This window comes from Babylonia areolata, chromosome 3 (genome assembly GCF_041734735.1).
Source record: "Babylonia areolata isolate BAREFJ2019XMU chromosome 3, ASM4173473v1, whole genome shotgun sequence".
In the NCBI taxonomy this organism is placed as follows: domain Eukaryota; kingdom Metazoa; phylum Mollusca; class Gastropoda; order Neogastropoda; family Buccinidae; genus Babylonia; species Babylonia areolata.
Genome location: NC_134878.1, coordinates 10353351 through 10371085, shown reverse-complemented (window position 1 = coordinate 10371085; position 17735 = coordinate 10353351). Strand labels below are relative to the sequence as shown.

Here is a 17735-nt window from a genome sequence, read left to right as displayed (position 1 = left end):
ACAGTCATATACTTTCAAAACAGACAACTACCTTCAAAACAGTCCCTTCAAAACAGTCACGTCCCTTCAAAACAGTCACCTACCTTCAAAACAGTCACGTACATGTCTTCCAAAACGTCACCTACCTTCAAAACGGTCACCAACCTTCATAACAGTCATATACCTTCAAAACAGACAACTACCTTCAAAACAGTCCTTTCAAAACAGTCACCTACTTTCAAAACAGTCATATACCTTCAAAAAAGACAACTACCTTCAAAACAGTCCCTTCAAAACAGTCACGTACATTCAAAACAGTCACGTTCCTTCAAAACAGTCCCTTCAAAACAGTCACGTTCCTTCAAAACAGTCCCTTCAAAACAGTCACGTTCCTTCAAAACAGTCCCTTCAAAACAGTCACGTTCCTTCAAAACAGTCACATCCCTTCAAAACAGTCACGTTCCTTCAAAACAGTCACCAACCTTCAAAACAGTCACATCCCTTCAAAACAGTCACGTACAGGTCTTCGAAAACGTCACCTTCCTTCCAAACTGTCACGTCCCTTCAAAACAGTCACCTACCTTCAAAACAGTTCCTTGAAAACAGTCACCCACCTACCTTCAAAACAGTCACCAATCTTCAAAACAGTCACCAACCTTCAAAACAATCACCTACGTCCCTTCAAAACAGTCACCAACCTTCAAAACAGTCATATACTTTCAAAACAGACAACTACCTTCAAAACAGTCCCTTCAAAACAGTCACGTCCCTTCAAAACAGTCACCTACCTTCAAAACAGTCACGTACATGTCTTCCAAAACGTCACCTACCTTCAAAACTGTCACCAACCTTCATAACAGTCATATACCTTCAAAACAGACAACTACCTTCAAAACAGTCCTTTCAAAACAGTCACCTACTCTCAAAACAGTCATATACCTTCAAAAAAGACAACTACCTTCAAAACAGACAACTACCTTCAAATCAGTCCCTTCAAAACAGTCACGTACATTCAAAACAGTCATGTTCCTTCAAAACAGTCCCTTCAAAACAGTCACGTTCCTTCAAAACAGTCCCTTCAAAACAGTCACGTTCCTTCAAAACAGTCCCTTCAAAACAGTCACGTCCATTCAAAACAGTCACGTTCCTTCAAAACAGTCACATCCCTTCAAAACAGTCACGTTCCTTCAAAACAGTCACCAACCTTCAAAACAGTCACATCCCTTCAAAACAGTCACGTACAGGTCTTCGAAAACGTCACCTTCCTTCCAAACTGTCACGTCCCTTCAAAACAGTCACCTACCTTCAAAACAGTCACCTACCTACCTTCAAAACAATCACCTACCTACCTTCAAAACAGTCACCTACCTACCTTCAAAACAGTCACCAACCTTCAAAACTGTTCCTTCAAAACAGTCACCTACATACCTTCAAAACAGTCACCAACCTTCAAAACTGTCACCTACGTCCCTTCAAAACAGTCATATACCTTCAAAAGAGACAACTACCTTCAAAACGGTCCCGTCAAAACAGTCACGTCCCTTCAAAACAGTCATATACCTTCAAAACAGTCACGTACATGTCTTTCAAAAGTCACCTACCTTCAAAACAGTCACGTACATGTCTTTAAAAACGTCACCTACCTTCAAAACAGTCCCTTCAAAACAGTCACCTACCTTCAAAACAGTCCCTTCAAAACAGTCAACTACCTTCAAAACAGTCCCTTCAAAACAGTCACCTACCTTCAAAACAGTCACGTCCATTCCAAACACAGTCGTGGTGGCTCCCTAATCTCGTTGAAAGTGAAAGTCGCTCACAACAACACTGCTCAGTGTCAGTTTAAATGGGTGTCAAAGCTGACCCATATGCGCTACGTCCATGACCAGATCCACATGCCTGCACCACAGTCAGTCGCACAGCGGCGGCAACCAGAGACGCGTGGATGCACTGCGTGAATTATTAAAGCCAGCCTGACATTTCGCCACACCAAAATAAAACACCTAGCTATCGGTTCACACAACACACCGGTGTTGTGTGTAGTATGCACACTGTTCACACCTGCCGACAGCGATACATTCCTTGTCAGATTTACACCGGTGTCAGGTTCAGTTTTCAAGGAGGTGTCAAAACTAGCAGAACGGCTTATCCATACACGCTACACCACACACACACGCACACGGTGGTTTGTAGGGGGGGGGAGAGACAGATGGGGGGTGGAGGGGTGTTGAGGGGGTGCAGGTTAGGAGAACTCTCAATCAACTGTCATATTATGTTTCCTCCCTCCTCCATCTTCCTTCCACCCATAGTACTTCCCCCCTACCTCCTGCCTCTCCTTCCTCAGGTCTGCTAAACGACGACGACAATAACGGGGTGAGTCACTGTCCTGGATAAGTCACTGTCCTCACTCCTGGGTAAGTCACTGTCCTGGATAAGTCACTGTCCTCACTCCTGTGTAAGTCACTGTCCTGGATAAGTCACTGTCCTCACTCCTGGGTAAGTCACTGTCCTGGATAAGTCACTGTCCTCACTCCTGTGTAAGTCACTGTCCTGGATAAGTCACTGTCCTCGCTCCTGTGTAAGTCACTGCCCTGGATAAGTCACTGTCCTCGCTCCTGGGTAAGTCACTGTCCTGGATAAGTCACTGTCCTCACTCCTGGGTAAGTCACTGTCCTGGATAAGTCACTGTCCTCACTCCTGTGTAAGTCACTGTCCTGGATAAGTCACTGTCCTCACTCCTGGGTAAGTCACTGTCCTGGATAAGTCACTGTCCTCACTCCTGGATAAGTCACTGTCCTCACTCCTGGGTAAGTCACTGTCCTGGATAAGTCACTGTCCTCACTCCTGGGTAAGTCACTGTCCTGGATAAGCCACTGTCTTGGATAAGTCACTGACCTCACTCTGGATAAGTCATTGTCCTGGATAAGTCACTGTCCTTCCTGGATAAGTCACTGTCCTCACTCCTGTGTAAGTCACTGTCCTGGATAAGTCACTTTCCTGGATAAGTCACTGTCCTCACTCCTGTGTAAGTCACTGTCCTGGATAAGTCACTGTCCTCACTCCTGTGTAAGTCACTGTCCTCGCTCCTGGGTAAGTCAATGTCCTGGATAAGTCACTGTCCTCACTCCTGTGTAAGTCACTGTCCTGGATAAGTCACTGACCTCACTCCTGGATAACTCACTGTCCTGGATAAGTCACTGGGATAAGTCACTGTACCGGATAAGTCACTGACCTGGATAAGTCGCTGTGATAAGTCACTGTACCGGATAAGTCACTGGGATAAGTCACTGTACCGGATAAGTCACTGTCCTCAATAACGACGAAGAGTTTGCCGGTTCCACAACGGTCACAACTGACTGCAGTCCCGAAAAGACGCGCTTTGGTAGTAGAAACATCTAATCAGTGGAGTGATGGCCTACAGGTAACGCGTCCGCGTGGGAAGCGAGACAATCAGCCGCCGATATTTTTCCACCCTCCACAAGACCTTGAGTGGTGGTCTGGACGCTAGTCATTCGGATGAGACGATAATCCGAGGTCCCGTGTGCTTGCATGCACTTAGCGCACGTAAAAGAACTCACGGCAACAAAAGGGTTGTTCCTGGCAAAATTCTGTGGAAAAATCCACTTCGATAGGAAAATCAAATAAAACTGCACGGAGGAAAAAAAAAAAAAAAGTGGGTGGCGCTGTAGTGTAGCGACGCGCTCTCCCTGGGAAGAGCAGCCCGAATTTCACACAGAGAAATCTATTGTGATAAAAAGAAATACAAATACAAATACAAAACTGTCACATGTCTCGTCCGTCCTTCCTTCCTTCCTACCACCCGTTATTCTTCCCCTTTTTCTCCTTCTTCTTCGTCTCCCTCAGATAAACCATTGTCCTCCTCAGCAGCGGAGAGGATGTTCCATTCCACAAACCTAACAGACCCCGAAAAGATGCACTGACAGAAAGAGAAATAATCGCGTTGTCCACACTCAGTCAAGTCACTCACCGAAAAACTGTTCAGCCTACAGTTCAAAGCCGAAGTCTGTACAGTCATACAGACAAACGGTAGGCTACACGACAGGGCCGTGGCATGTGCACAGAAAGCGGCCCGCCAGCAGTTTTCACGGGGAAATGGTTTGTGGTGCACACACCACCCACACACGCACACACACACACACACACACACACACAGCGCTTATGTTGTGGATCCGTATTGCGCTTACCTGGCCCTCCCGTAATTGGGACTTCATACTGCAGAAAGTGTGTGTGCGCGCGCGCGTACACGCACAGACAGAGAGAGAGAGAGAGAGAGAGAGAGAGAGCACGCACACACATACAGAGAGAATGAGAGACATAAACAAAAAGGGCACACACACACACACACACACACACACACACACACACACACACACACACACAGCGAGTACCTACACACGTATACGTCAAGTCCCGTCATGTCTGATCTTGAATGCACCCTTTACTTGCACATTGCCCACCCCCATCCACACCACCCCGATTCAACCTTCTCTCTCCATCAATCTCCCTTTCTCCGCCGTCTATTTTCACACCTCTCACCGCCTCTCTCTCCATCTCTCTCTGTCTCCCTCTGTCTTACCTATTTTCACACCTCACTACCCCTCTCACTCACTCACTCTCTCTCAATCTCCCCTGCCTATTTTCACACATCTCTCACTCACTCTCTCTCTCTCTCTCTCTCTCTCTCGCTCTCTCACCTGCAACAAAAGGTGTGTGCACTCTTTCCGGAGGCCACTGCACTACCAGAGCTTGGCGCGTGAAACCTCAACCCCCAACCATCCGCACACACACACACACACACACACACGCAGGGAACACACACCTCTTTCACCACCCCTCCCCCTGTCAAAACCTGAGCCGCTAACGGAGCAGGTAACAAAAGGTGAAGTTTATACCACCGTGCGTACATTGCATGCACATTCTGCACTGCCAGTGACTGTCCTATTTCCGAGGGGCTATCAATCAGCCTGCCTTAAATCCGGCTAACAATAGCACACTTATAATCTCTCTCTCTCTCTCTCTCTCTCTCTCTCTCTCTCTCTCTCTCCCGTAACACCTGAACGCGTGCGTGTATACACCATGGTTTGATTTGCAAAAAGAAAATGAAACAATTATACACTTAAGTATAAAAAGTAACGTTGTTGTGGAAAAATTAACGGACTGAAAACTAAAACAACAAAAACAGGCAATGGCAACCACATTTAATTCCGGTGTAAAAAAAAAAAAGAAAAAAAGGTCTATTTCCTCCCAAACGTTAATATTTTTTTTCTGATCATGTGTGTGTCCTTACTTTAGAAGGTGTGTTTGTCCCACACACACAAAGAAAGAGAGAGAAATGATAACATTACCCCCCCCACACACACACACACACACACACACACACACACGGAACTGCGCCTCAAAGCTTCACCCCCCAAAAAACACACACAAACATCCTTCCTCTCTCCCCTCATTTATCACGTCTACCCCCCTCCCCCCCCACCCCCCCTCCAATTCTCCCCTCACCACCCCTCTCCCCCTTCTCTTAAACACTCACACCTTTCGACTGACACAGTGACAAGGTCAGTTCTAAAATCACATGTATACACCAACACTCGAAAACTGATATCGACCCGTTCTAAATCGCTACACAATAGCGACAGTTTACCGCTTCATTCCGCACTCTCCAGGCAGGTCAATCCTCCAAACATTCACTTTATCAGTGTCGGTTGATCCAATCTTTCACAGGCTTGATACCATGGGTCGCTTTGGAAAACGATGACAGAGATAGCTGTGGCTGTAGCTGCCTGCCTGACTGCGTACTTAGTGACATTGGCATTGAAGAATCTAAGAAGGAAAAGAAGTCTTCAAGTGAAGTGGCCACGATTTCTTTCAGTTGCGTTGCGGTATCTGTTTTGAAGTGTCCCTTGATGATAGGATGGTCTTTGTGTGAATGTGATAGAAGTAGGAGAAGAAGAAGAAGTAGTGGTAGTGCTAGTAGTAGAAGCAGTAGTAGCTGTTGTAGCAGTAGTCGTGGTGGTGGTGGTGGTGGTGGTAGAAGGAGAAAGAGGAGGAGGAGAAACTTCATTGTTAATTTCCAGTTGAAAAACCACCGAGGCAACCATGTGTTTGTTCTGTGTTGTCCATGTGTTCTGTGTGGCTTGTTCAGGATTAAAGAGGCTATGCCAGTCTTGAGTAAAAGCTTATTTGCCTTTGTACATTTCTTCTGTCTTTGCTGCTGTGTGCGCATGTCGGATGATCGGTATAGGGACAGGCCCGGCGCTTCCTTTTCTGAGGAAGTGTCTGGGTTTGTTCCAATGTACTTTTTGTTTACCTGTGTGCTAGCTGAATCGGTCGCGTAAGCAGCTCTGACTTGAGGTTGTGTACCTTGTGACTGGAGAGAGTTACCACTCTTTACTATTTGTTAATCATTTCATCTCCTGGCCTCATTGTTTGTTAATTTCCGTCTGAAGAACGATAAAAGATTGGGCGGGGGGATATAATGGAATGCGATTTCTTTTCCGTTGTGGTGTCTGTATCTGTGTTGAAGTGTCTCTTGACGCTTAGACGGTCTTTGTGTGAATGTGATAAAAGAAGAAGAAGAAGTGGCTAGTAGTGGAAGTTGTAGTAGTTGCAGAAGTGGTGGTGGTAGCAGAAGTAGAAAAAGAAGGAGGAGGAGAAGAAGAAACTTCCGTCTGAGGAACGATAACAGAGTGGGCGTGGAGATATAATGGAATGTGTATGTGTTTGTACGCGTTCATTTCCCTTCCCCCCGCCCCTCTCTCTCTCTCTCTCTTTATCTGGCGGGGACAAGGTGATAAAAAAGCTCATTGTTGCTCATATATTATTCTCGAAAATAAAGTATTTGTCGTGTTTTGACAACCCTGTGTGTGTGTGTGTGTGTGTGTGTGTGTGTGTGTGTGTGTGTGTGTGTTTGTGTCTTTTTTGTTGTTTGATTTGTTCTGTTTTGCACATTGGGGAAAGTCTATGACTGAATGCCATCACATGGAAAAACACATCCATCATCTTTCTGGCGTTCAGAACCTTCTACCGCACGGAACAGTTAAAGACAGGTAGTGTTGTTACAAGACTTACTAACACACCGACGTTCCTCCCCCAACGGGAACGCTACCCCACCCAGCACGGGAGCACGCACTAACTATTCCTTGTATGGACCGTGTGTGTGTGTGCGTGTGTGTGTGTGTGTGTGCGTGCGTGCGTGCGTGCATGTGAGTGTGTGTGTGTGTGTACGTGCGTGCGTGCGTGTACTAATATAACACGACGTTTCTATCCAACGGGAGCGCTACCCCAGTCCGGGAGCACGCACGAACTATTCCTTGTATGGACCGTGTGTGTGTGTGTGTGTGTGGGGGGGGGGGTGTGTCAACACCGAGACAAGATTGATATTTATGACAAATCCAATGAGGCTGATAACAACGACATGGACACGACAGAGGCGGGCAGCAGAAGGCAGACAGGCAGGTGAGCTTTGTGCCGGGGGCTTTCTGTGGAAGGACTGAGGACAGATGACTGAGGGGAGGTGGTGAAGGCTTTAGGTTTCTGTGGCCACTCACTGCAACACCACTGACAACTAGCACTTCGCTTTGTCACCCTCAGTACCTCCAACACACACAGACAGACACACACACACACAGACACACACACACACACACAGCGTGCGCGTCAGTTAACAGAAAATATCCCTCTGCCTGCATAATCAGAGCACAAGGACACCACCAGCTCTCTCTGTTTCTGTATCTGTATCTCTGTCCGTGTCTCTGTGTCCCTGTCTCTGTCTCTCTTTCTGTATGTCCCCCCGCCCTCCCTCCCCCTCCCCCACACAAACACACACACTCACATACACACATGCGCGCGCACGCACGCACGCACGCACACACACACACACACACACACACACACACTCACTCGCACACACACACACACACACACACACACACACACACACACAGACTGAGACAGATACGAAGAGAAAACACAGAATTACATAGAAACATACACACACGCGCGCACACACACACATACAGAAACACACACATTATCACTTACAGTGAAAAGAAGTTAAACTGAGGAACACACACTGAGACACAGACACACAGACACAGACACAGACACACACAGACACAGGCACACACACACACACACACACACACACACACACACACACATAGTGTCACTAATACTTTCTAATATCACTTCAAGTGGAAAGACGTTAACTCTCTCCATACGAACGGCGAAAGAGACGGCGTTAACAGCGTTTCACCCCAATTACCATCATCAAAATATTGCAAGCGGAACGCTCTTATACTGAAGAGATGAATGTTGACAAAGAATACCACAGTTCTGTCGACGGAAGCTGAAGGTTGGGTCATTCAGACACCCACTGGACATCCGAGGGGTCTGTGTAGAGGAGAAGAGAGGACTGGCCGTACTGAGTGAGTTAAACTGAAGACAACAACAACAACACAGAGTCACACATCACTCCTGACACCTTATTCCTTTTCTGACATGCCTACACATCAATGCATGTAGTTAACCTCATTGTGCTTCAAACACAAAACATCCCACCACCACCACCACCACCACCCTTTACTAAACCACTCGTCTCTTCCATACACATACAGAAAAAGATGGTAAATCAAGCATTCATTTGTATTTGTATTTGTATTTATCACAACAGATTTCTCTGTGTGAAATTCGGGCTGCTCTCCCCAGAGAGAGCGCGTCGCTACACTACAGCGCCACCCTTATTTATTTATTTTTTTTCTTGCGCGCAGCTTTTTATTTGATTTTCCTATCGAAGTGGATTTTTCTGCATAATTTTGCCAGGAACAACCATTTTGTTGCCGTGGCTTCTTTTACGTGCGCTAAAAAAAAACACAACTACAACAACAACAGTTTCAATTTCTCAAGGAGGCGTCACTGCGTTCGGACAAACCCATATACGCTACACCACATCTGCTAGACAGATGCCTGACCAGCAGCATAACCCAAAGCGTTTAGTTAGGTCTTCTGTGCATGCTTGTATAATTTTATTTTTGTGTCCCTAACAGAGTGGATTTCTTCTACATAATTTTGCCGGAGGACAACACTTTTTGTGTGTGTGACACTTTTTGTTGTTGTTGCCATGGGTTCTTTTTCCAGAGCGCCAAGTGCGGTGTTGACTGGACGCTCAGGTTGGTTTTCCAGTCAAACATGGGGAGAGCGGGATTCGAACCCAGACCAGGATAGCAGATGAGCGTCTTAACCATTCTGCCACCTTCCTTCAACAACAAGAAAACGGAGCAGATAGGTTTCTGACCCACGCTGAAGCCGTACAGGCTGGCCTGGCCTTCAGAGCCTCCCCCGGGTGTGTAGGTCTCTGGACAACAGTCACTTGGGTAAGCAGGTCACAGGTGTTCCCCATAACTCTAAACCTCTCACCAGCTGCACCACGTATTGTTTGTACAACTGAGGATATCAGTGTGGACAGAACTGATATGCTGACTGTCTGATACTCCAAACAAAAAAAGAAAGAAAGAAAAAAAAGACGGGACAGTTTACCACCGTGTGACAGGAGAGAGACAGACAGAGAGACAGAGACAGAAGACAGACAGACACACACACACACACTCACACACACACACACACACACACACACACACACACACTCACACACACACACTCACACACACACACACACACACACACACACACACACACACACACACAGAGAGATAGACAGAGACAGAGGTAGAAAGAAACAGAGACAGACAGATGAACAGACAGACGGAATAAGCAAACTGACAAAGAGTGGGGGAGAGGCACACAGATAAACAGATATACAGAGACCGACAAAATGACAGACAGACAGACAGACACATACAGAGGCTCGGAGAGAGAGAGAGAGAGAGAGAGAGAGAGAGAGGTGTGTGTGTGTGTGTGGGGGGTGTACTGGCTGTTTACTGGACAATAAACAGAACACGAGCAAACACCTGATCAGTGTCTGTACAATGTAGGTCGGGGGACATCGCAGTTTGCAATGTACAAAGCAGAGAAGGTATGCGGCAAAGAAGAGAGCTATTGTATGTTGACAAAACAGTGCTTGTGTCACACATTCATAAACACCACCACCACCACCCTTCCCCCCCAGCCCAAAAATAAAATAAAATAAAAATCCGGCTAATTCTAATCCCCACGCTTTGCCGTCTCTTTCCAACTCGGAAACTGAAACTGGAATTTCCGTCCCTCCGCACTGTTCATGTCAGCAGACCCCGCTGTTGTTCCCTTCCACTTTCGGTTTCGCTTTCTCAAGGAGGCGTTACTACTGTATGCATTCTGACAAATCATTATGCGCTTCACCGCATCGGCTTGGCAGATGCCTGTCCACCACCAGCGTAACTCAACGCGCTTGGTCAGGCCTTCAGTGCATGCCAATATCTAAATACACACACACACACACACACACACACACACACACAGAGAGAGAGAGAGAGAGACAGAGAGAGAAGGCAAGTGGGCCAAAGGTACACACACACACACACACACACACACACAGATATATATATATATATATATATATATATATATATTTAACAAACAGCAAAGAGTGGCAACTCTCTCCATTACACAAGGCACACAACCTCAAGCCAGTGATGCTTATGCTACCGACTGCACACAGGTAAATAAAAGGTACATTGGAACAAACCCAGACACTTCCTCAAAAAGCAAGCGCCCGGCCTGTCCTTATACCTATCATCTGACATGTGCACACAGCAGCAAAGACAGAAGAAATGTGCAAACACAAATTAGCTTTTATTCAAGACTGGCATAGGCTCTTTAATCCTGAATAAGCCACACAGAACACATGGACAATACAGAACAAATATATATATATATATATATATATATATATATATATAACTGGTGCTTTCCCACGGCATACGTTCACTCATCACAGACCCCGTACCAACAAGCCACAGAAAGACGGGGTATGCAGGCTGTATTTATAAATGTCGCCAATTCCCTCTGTTCCAGTATTCTGATCGAAGTGGATTTGGCAGGTCTCCAAAAAGGAGCGGTTTTGTTGTTGTTTTTATCACGTTGCGCCAACTGCTATTGAAATATCGCAGTACCAGCTCTGTCAGTTAACTAATCCACTTACAATAAGTGCACGGTTATGCCTGAGTGTGCATGCACAGTTGTGTGTGTGTGTGTGTGTGTGTGTGTGTGTCTGTGTCTGTGTGTGTGTGTGTGTGTGTGTGTGTGTGTTCGCTCACACGGTCGAGCAGTGAGACAGAACAAACGAAAACAGAACTAACGAGAATGGAAAGTGAAACAACAGCGCGCAATCGATGACGTGAAGGACGCGCAAAGCCACACTGTCAGTACGGTGAAATTCAGCCCTGCCTGTTGTGTTCGGATTCAGCAGTTGTTGTTTTTTTCATGACATAGTTTTACATAAACCTACGGTATGTAGGCTCTCAAGATATGGTGCGTCTTCATATGGTGATGGCGACGATGATGATGATGATTATCATTATTAATATCATTTCTATTAATAATAATAATGATGATTATACTAATAATAATAATCATCATCATCATCATTAATAATATTTCTATCATTAGCATCATATCATCAATCCTATTTCTATCATCATCATCATCATTAATCCTATTTCTATCATCATCTCAAGGCCTGACTCAGCGCGTTGGGTTACGCTGCTGGTCAGGCATCTGCTTGGCAGATGTGGTGTAGCGTATATGGATTTGTCCGAACGCAGTGACGCCTCCTTGAGCTACTGAAACTGAAACTATCATCATCATCATCATTAATCCTATTTCTATAATCATCATTATCATCATCATCATTAATCCTATTTCTATCATCATCATTAATCCTATTTCTATCATCATCATCATTAATCCTATTTCTATCATCATCATCATCAATCCTATTTCTATCATCATCATTAATCCTATTTCTATCATCATCATTCATCCTATTTTTATCATAATAATCATCATCATTAATCCTATTTCTATCATCACCATTATCATCATCATTAATCCTATTTCTATCATCATCATTATCATCATCATTAATCCTATTTCTATCATCATCACCATTATCATCATCATTCATCCTATTTCTATCATCATCATCATTATCATCATCATCATCCTATTTCTATCATCATCATCATCATCATCATTTTAAAACAGACGTGGTGTTGCGAATACGGAACAGGTTTGACACCTCCTTGAAACTGAAACCGAAAGTCAGCAGTTTTCATCCGGGCCTGTACTGTCTGAGCAAATCAACTGGCGACACAAACCATTATGCCCCACGTGCTAGATGTCTGGTGAGCCTTTCCAAGGGGTCACGTCTCGAACGCGCGTTCCACTGACTAGTCCCCGGCCAATAACAACAGCCTCTGCTTGCCAAGATGCCACTTCGTGAAGCCTCGGGGCTTTTACATCACCCGTACGTTTACATAAACCTACGTTAGTGTGGCTACGTAACCACATAAATGGCCTTGAACTGTTGAGGGAAAGAGACAAAATGGCTACGTCACCACATAACTGGCCTTGAACTGTTGAGGGAAAGAGACAAAATGGCTACGTAACCACATAACTGGCCTTGCACTGTTAAGGGAAAGACACAAAATGGCTACGTAACCACATAACTGGCCTTGAACCGTTGAGGGAAAGAGACAAAATGGCTACGTCACAACATAACTGGCCTTGAACCGTTGAGGGAAAGTGACAAAATGGCTACGTAACCACATAACTGGCCTTGAACCGTTGAGGGAAAGAGACAAAATGGCTACGTAACCACATAACTGGCCTTGAACCGTTGAGGGAAAGAGACAAAATGGCTACGTAACCACATAAATGGCCTTGAACCGTTGAGGGAAGGAGACAAAGGGGGGAGCAGTAAAAAAGACAACAACAAAACAAAAACAACAGTATCAGTATTAGTATCAGTATCAGTGGCTCAAGGAGGCGTCACTACGTTCAGTCAAATCCATATACGCTACACCACATCTGCCAAGCAGATGCCTGACCAGCAGCGTAACCCAACGCGCTTAGTCAGGCCTTGAGAAAAAAAATGTTAAAAAATATAAAATGAAATAAAAATTTTCTTAAAATTACAAAAAAATAAAAATAAATACAGTAAAAAAAATAAATAAATAAATAAATAATAACAAAAAATTTAAAAAAATAAAATTAATAAAAAAAAAACAACAACAAACAACACCAACAGTGAGAAAAAGATAGGCTGACAACATGGCAGAATGGACCTGTTGCAAAACCAGCTTGCAGAGAGACCCAGGGTTTGCCACACAACAAACAGACCTGGAAGAATCTGGTGAACAGTTCTCCTTCTGTGCGGTGCCCCCGCCCGCCACTGACTCTTCACAGAATAGAGGGAGAAGAAAAAGAAAACGAAGAGATGCGTTCACGCCGCCGCCATCAGTGTACCACTCGGAAAATACGGTCACCAAGTTGATTTAGTTGTTTGTCGATTAAATAACCAGCAAGATCAAGGCCTGATTAGTGTGTTGGGGCGTTGGGATATGCTGGTCAGGCATCTGTCTAGCTGATGTGGTGTAGCATATATGGATTTGTCCGTACCCACTGACGCCTACATGAGAAACTGAAACTGATAAAAGAACACTGTCTGAGAGAAAGCCTTTTTCATCTTTCGCGTCTTACTTATCTCAGTTTGAAGAGTTACAGCACACTAAGTATACCCCTGGGTTATTATCATGAAGATTGAGTGGAACAAGAAGAAGCTGCCATTTACCCAAATGATACATTCTTCGCCTTGAAATAATGAACTTCATTCTGATTCCTGTTTCCTTTGGAAAACGCTGTTCCCTGGGGGGATTCTAACACCAGCAAGCACTGACCCTTTTGGCAACTGCCCCAGAACACGAGCCATGGGTGCAGTCCTAGTTCCGTGAGTTAATCCACTTACAGAAAAAGCATGGCTAATGTCCTCTGAGTGGGCATGCATGTTTCGTGTGCGTGCGTGCGTGCGTGCGTGCGTGCGTGTGTGTGTGTGTGTGTGTGTGTGTGTGTGTGTGTGTGTGTGTGTGTGTGTCTGTGTCTGTGTGTGTTGTGTGTGTGTGTGTGTGTTGTGTGTGTGTGTATGTGTGTGTGTGTCTGTGTGTGTGCGTGTCTGTATGTGTGTGTGTCTGTGTCTGTGTTGTGTGTGTGTGTGTGTGTGTGTGTGTGTGTGTGTGTGTGTGTGTGTGTGTGTGTGTGTGTGTGTGTTGTGTGTGTGTGTGTGTGTGTGTCTGTGTGTGTGTGTGTCTGTGTGTGTGCATGTTCCCCTACACCACCAAAAAAAAAAAGAGAAAAATACTCTTCCCATTGTTCATCGACCTCCACCAAATTACATCTTCTCGGCGGAAATGCGACTCCAAGACCCCATTACCCAATCAACTCCCTATTCCCAGACAGGCACGAGAGGCACACAAACCTCCTTCCGCCAGTCTCTCTCTCTCACCTCTTTCTCACCGCCCCCCCCCACCCCTCCCCCCCCCTCCCCCCGCCCTCCCCCCTTCTCTTTTCAAGAGAAGACACAAGAGGCACACGAATTCATCTTTGTCTTTATCTGTCTCTATCTGTCTGTCTGTCTGTCTTTCTTTCCCTCCCTTTGCCTCCTTTTCTCTCTCGATCCCCACCACGCCCCCTAATCTCTCTCTCCTCTCTCTCTTTTCAACACATCCAACCTTTTTTTTCACGATTCCTTTTATTTTATTTTCTCCTTGTCGTTCCCCTCTCCAAAGGAGAAGGAGGGGCGAGCCCACACACCCACTCAAAAAGAAATCGATACGAGAGGGAGGCGGGGTGCCACAGTTTGCCCGAGAGACAGTCTGATGGGGTGACAGTGTAGTGTCGTCGCACGTACTTCGTCGTGGTGTGCGGGCGGAGGTGGAGGCCGAAACGAAACGAAACGAAGCGAATTTTTATTTCACGAGGGTAGTGGAGAAAGCTTTTTTTTTTTTTTTCTTTTTTTTTTTCATCCAGCCCTCAAGTACAAAAATGGGAAGCGAAAGGAAATCCCCACCGCCCCCCACACCCTTCCCCCAAAAAAGAAGAAAAAAAAAAAGCAAACGCAAAACGCACACAAACACACACGCACGCACGCACGCACGCACACACACACACACATACACAAACACACACACACACACACAAACACACACACACACACGCACGCACGCACGCACACACACACACACACACACACACACACACACACACATATGAAAATAAAAAAGGCATAAATGAAAGCATTCCATTACCTAATTAAGTACGACACAACGACAGACTAGATCAAATCATACAAAAAAGGAGGCGGGGCAAGAGACCGAAGAGGGCGGATTCCCAGTCTGTGGGTGGCAGCGGGCAGACGCAATCGATAAACTGTTGCCGTTTAGGCCACCCCCTTGCCCCCCACCCCCATACCCCTCCATCCCCTCGGCTCACTACTCTGATCTCCCCCCCCCCAACCGCCGCCCCCTCCCCTCCCCACGATGTCTCTGTCTTGGTCAGAAGAAAACTCTGACCCGTCCAGTGCGAAGAAGGGATACATGTATGTGAAAGGGTGAGGTGGGGGTGGGTGGGGGGGGTAAGGAGGACGACACACTCTGACACGCAGAGCCGATTGTCATGAGATGATGACTGTCTCTCGATCACGTTTTGCATTTGTTTTCCTCGTGTGTGTGTGTGTGTGTGTGTGTGTGTGCTTGGGTTTTTTTTCTGGAAGTGTTTTTTTTTGTTGTTTGGCTTCTCTGTGTTTTGTCTGTGTTTTTATTTCCTTCCCTCCCTCTCTCTGTCTCCTCATGTTTTCGTTCTTCCTTGATAGGCATTCTTCATTGTTCGTTTTGTTCCCAGGTGCAGGAAGCCAGTGGAATAAAATTCTGTTCTTGTTCTTGTTCTCTGTCTCTCTTTGTCTCTCCTCCTCTCTCTCTCTCTGTCTCTCCCCATCTCTCTCTCTCAGTCTGTCTGTCTCTCTCCCTCCCTCTCTCTGGCTCTGTCTCTCCCTATCTGTGTGTGTGTGTGTGTGTGTCTTTCTCTCTCCCTCCCTCCCTCCCCCCTCTCTCTCTCTCCCTCCCCCTCTCTCTCCCTCCCTCCCTCTCTCTCTCCCTACCCCCTTCTCTCTCCCTCCTCCCTCTCTCTCCATCCCCCCTCTCTCTCCCTCTCTTTCCCTCTCTCTCTTACCCCTCTCTCTCTCCGTCCCCCTCTCTCTTCCTCCCCCCCTCTCTCTCTCCCCCTCTCTCTCCCTCTCTCTCCCCCTCTGTCTCTCTCTCCCCCCTCTCTCTCTCCCTCTCTCTCTCCCCCTCTCTCTCTCCCTCTCTCTCCCCCTCTGTCTCTCTCTCCCCCCTCTCTCTCACCCCTCTCTCTCTCCCTCTCTCTCCCTCTCTCTGTCTCTCTCTCCCCCTCTCTGTCTCTCTCTATGAGCTGTTGATTACCTCTTACTTAATACACTAAAGGTTCCTCTCTCCCAAGGAGAAGGAGGGACGACACACACCCACTTTAAAAAGAAATTGATACGGGTGAGAAGATTATGTTGTAATATGTTGCATGGTGCACTGATAGATGAATGAACGGAGTTATTATGTGTTGGGTGGCCTGCTGGTTACTATCTTTTTTCTTTCTTGAAAGAAAGAACTTAGTTTTGTTTCATTATTAATTTCGCTTTCACCATTTCATTCGTTTATTGTAATGGTTTGTTATAAATTGAAAGTATGTTGATGATGCATTCACCCATGTCATAAGGACCTTACGACCGATGAAATTGAGTGGCAAAGCGTCTCTCCCCCCCCCTCCCCCGTGTGTGTGTGTGTGTGTGTGTGTGTGTGTGTGTGTGTGTGTGTGTGTGTGTGTGTGTGTGTTGGTGAAAGCGTGTGTGTGTATGTCCGTACGAGTGTATTATGTAAGAGGTAGTTAACAGCAAATAAATGTCTCTAATTAGCGGTCTATCACTTTATATAAATGTATCTACCATAAGGATATGTAGATATATCTACACTATATATATCCTGATTATGTCTTTTAAAACAATCCTTGCTTCGCTCTGTCTGTCCGTCTGTCTGTCTGTCTCTCTCTCTCTCTACCGCTCCCACTCTCACATTCCTTGGACAGACACAGAAACACACACACACACACACACACACACACACTCACTCACTCACTCACTCTCTCACTTCCCCCCGCCACACTCTCACCACCGCTCATAGAAACATTCACGCAATTTGCCACTCCTCTCGTGAGAGCAGCCGTGGAAAAAAAAATCGTCACAGCATGTCTAAAGGGAACAGTGGGGCCCGCATAATCATGACCACTTGCAGTCCCCACACGTACAAATGAACACTTTCATCAGCAAGGTGTTGGCCACACATCACACTTCCTCCCGCCAAACCCCACTAATTACTGCTATTGCACGCACACATGGACCCGATCCATTGATCACTATTTCCTCCCTGTGCGCACACACACACGCGCGTGCAGAGTGACTTACCACTTGAGAGGAACGATTGATAATTGTTGCTGTGCACGTACAGCGTTCAAAAGTAATGGACTGGCCTGCTGATTTCCTGTTTGATCAACACATGCTTGCTTGTACATTTTGGTTAGTTGTCTGCATTCTAGTTCAATGTCTGCATACATTAGTATACTATGAGCTAATAAAAAGAACGAATGATCCGACATTGCATGACCGTGAATGACTGATTTGCAAA

General features: G+C 45.9%; 1 protein-coding gene across 3 annotated transcripts in view; it reads right to left on the bottom strand.

Annotated features, from left to right (window-relative positions):
• LOC143279714 (uncharacterized) overlaps positions 1-4092 on the bottom strand; it is a 156617-nt gene extending 152525 nt beyond the window's left edge. For 2 of the 3 annotated variants that reach the window (XM_076583824.1, XM_076583827.1), the window contains exon 1: positions 3965-4092. The gene's annotated coding sequence lies outside the window, so the exon portion shown is untranslated. Of the gene's footprint in view, positions 1-1721; positions 2131-3964 lie in introns of those variants that run through there. The other variant, XM_076583826.1, reaches the window with a different exon arrangement.
• Positions 4093-17735: the final 13643 nt, after the last annotated feature.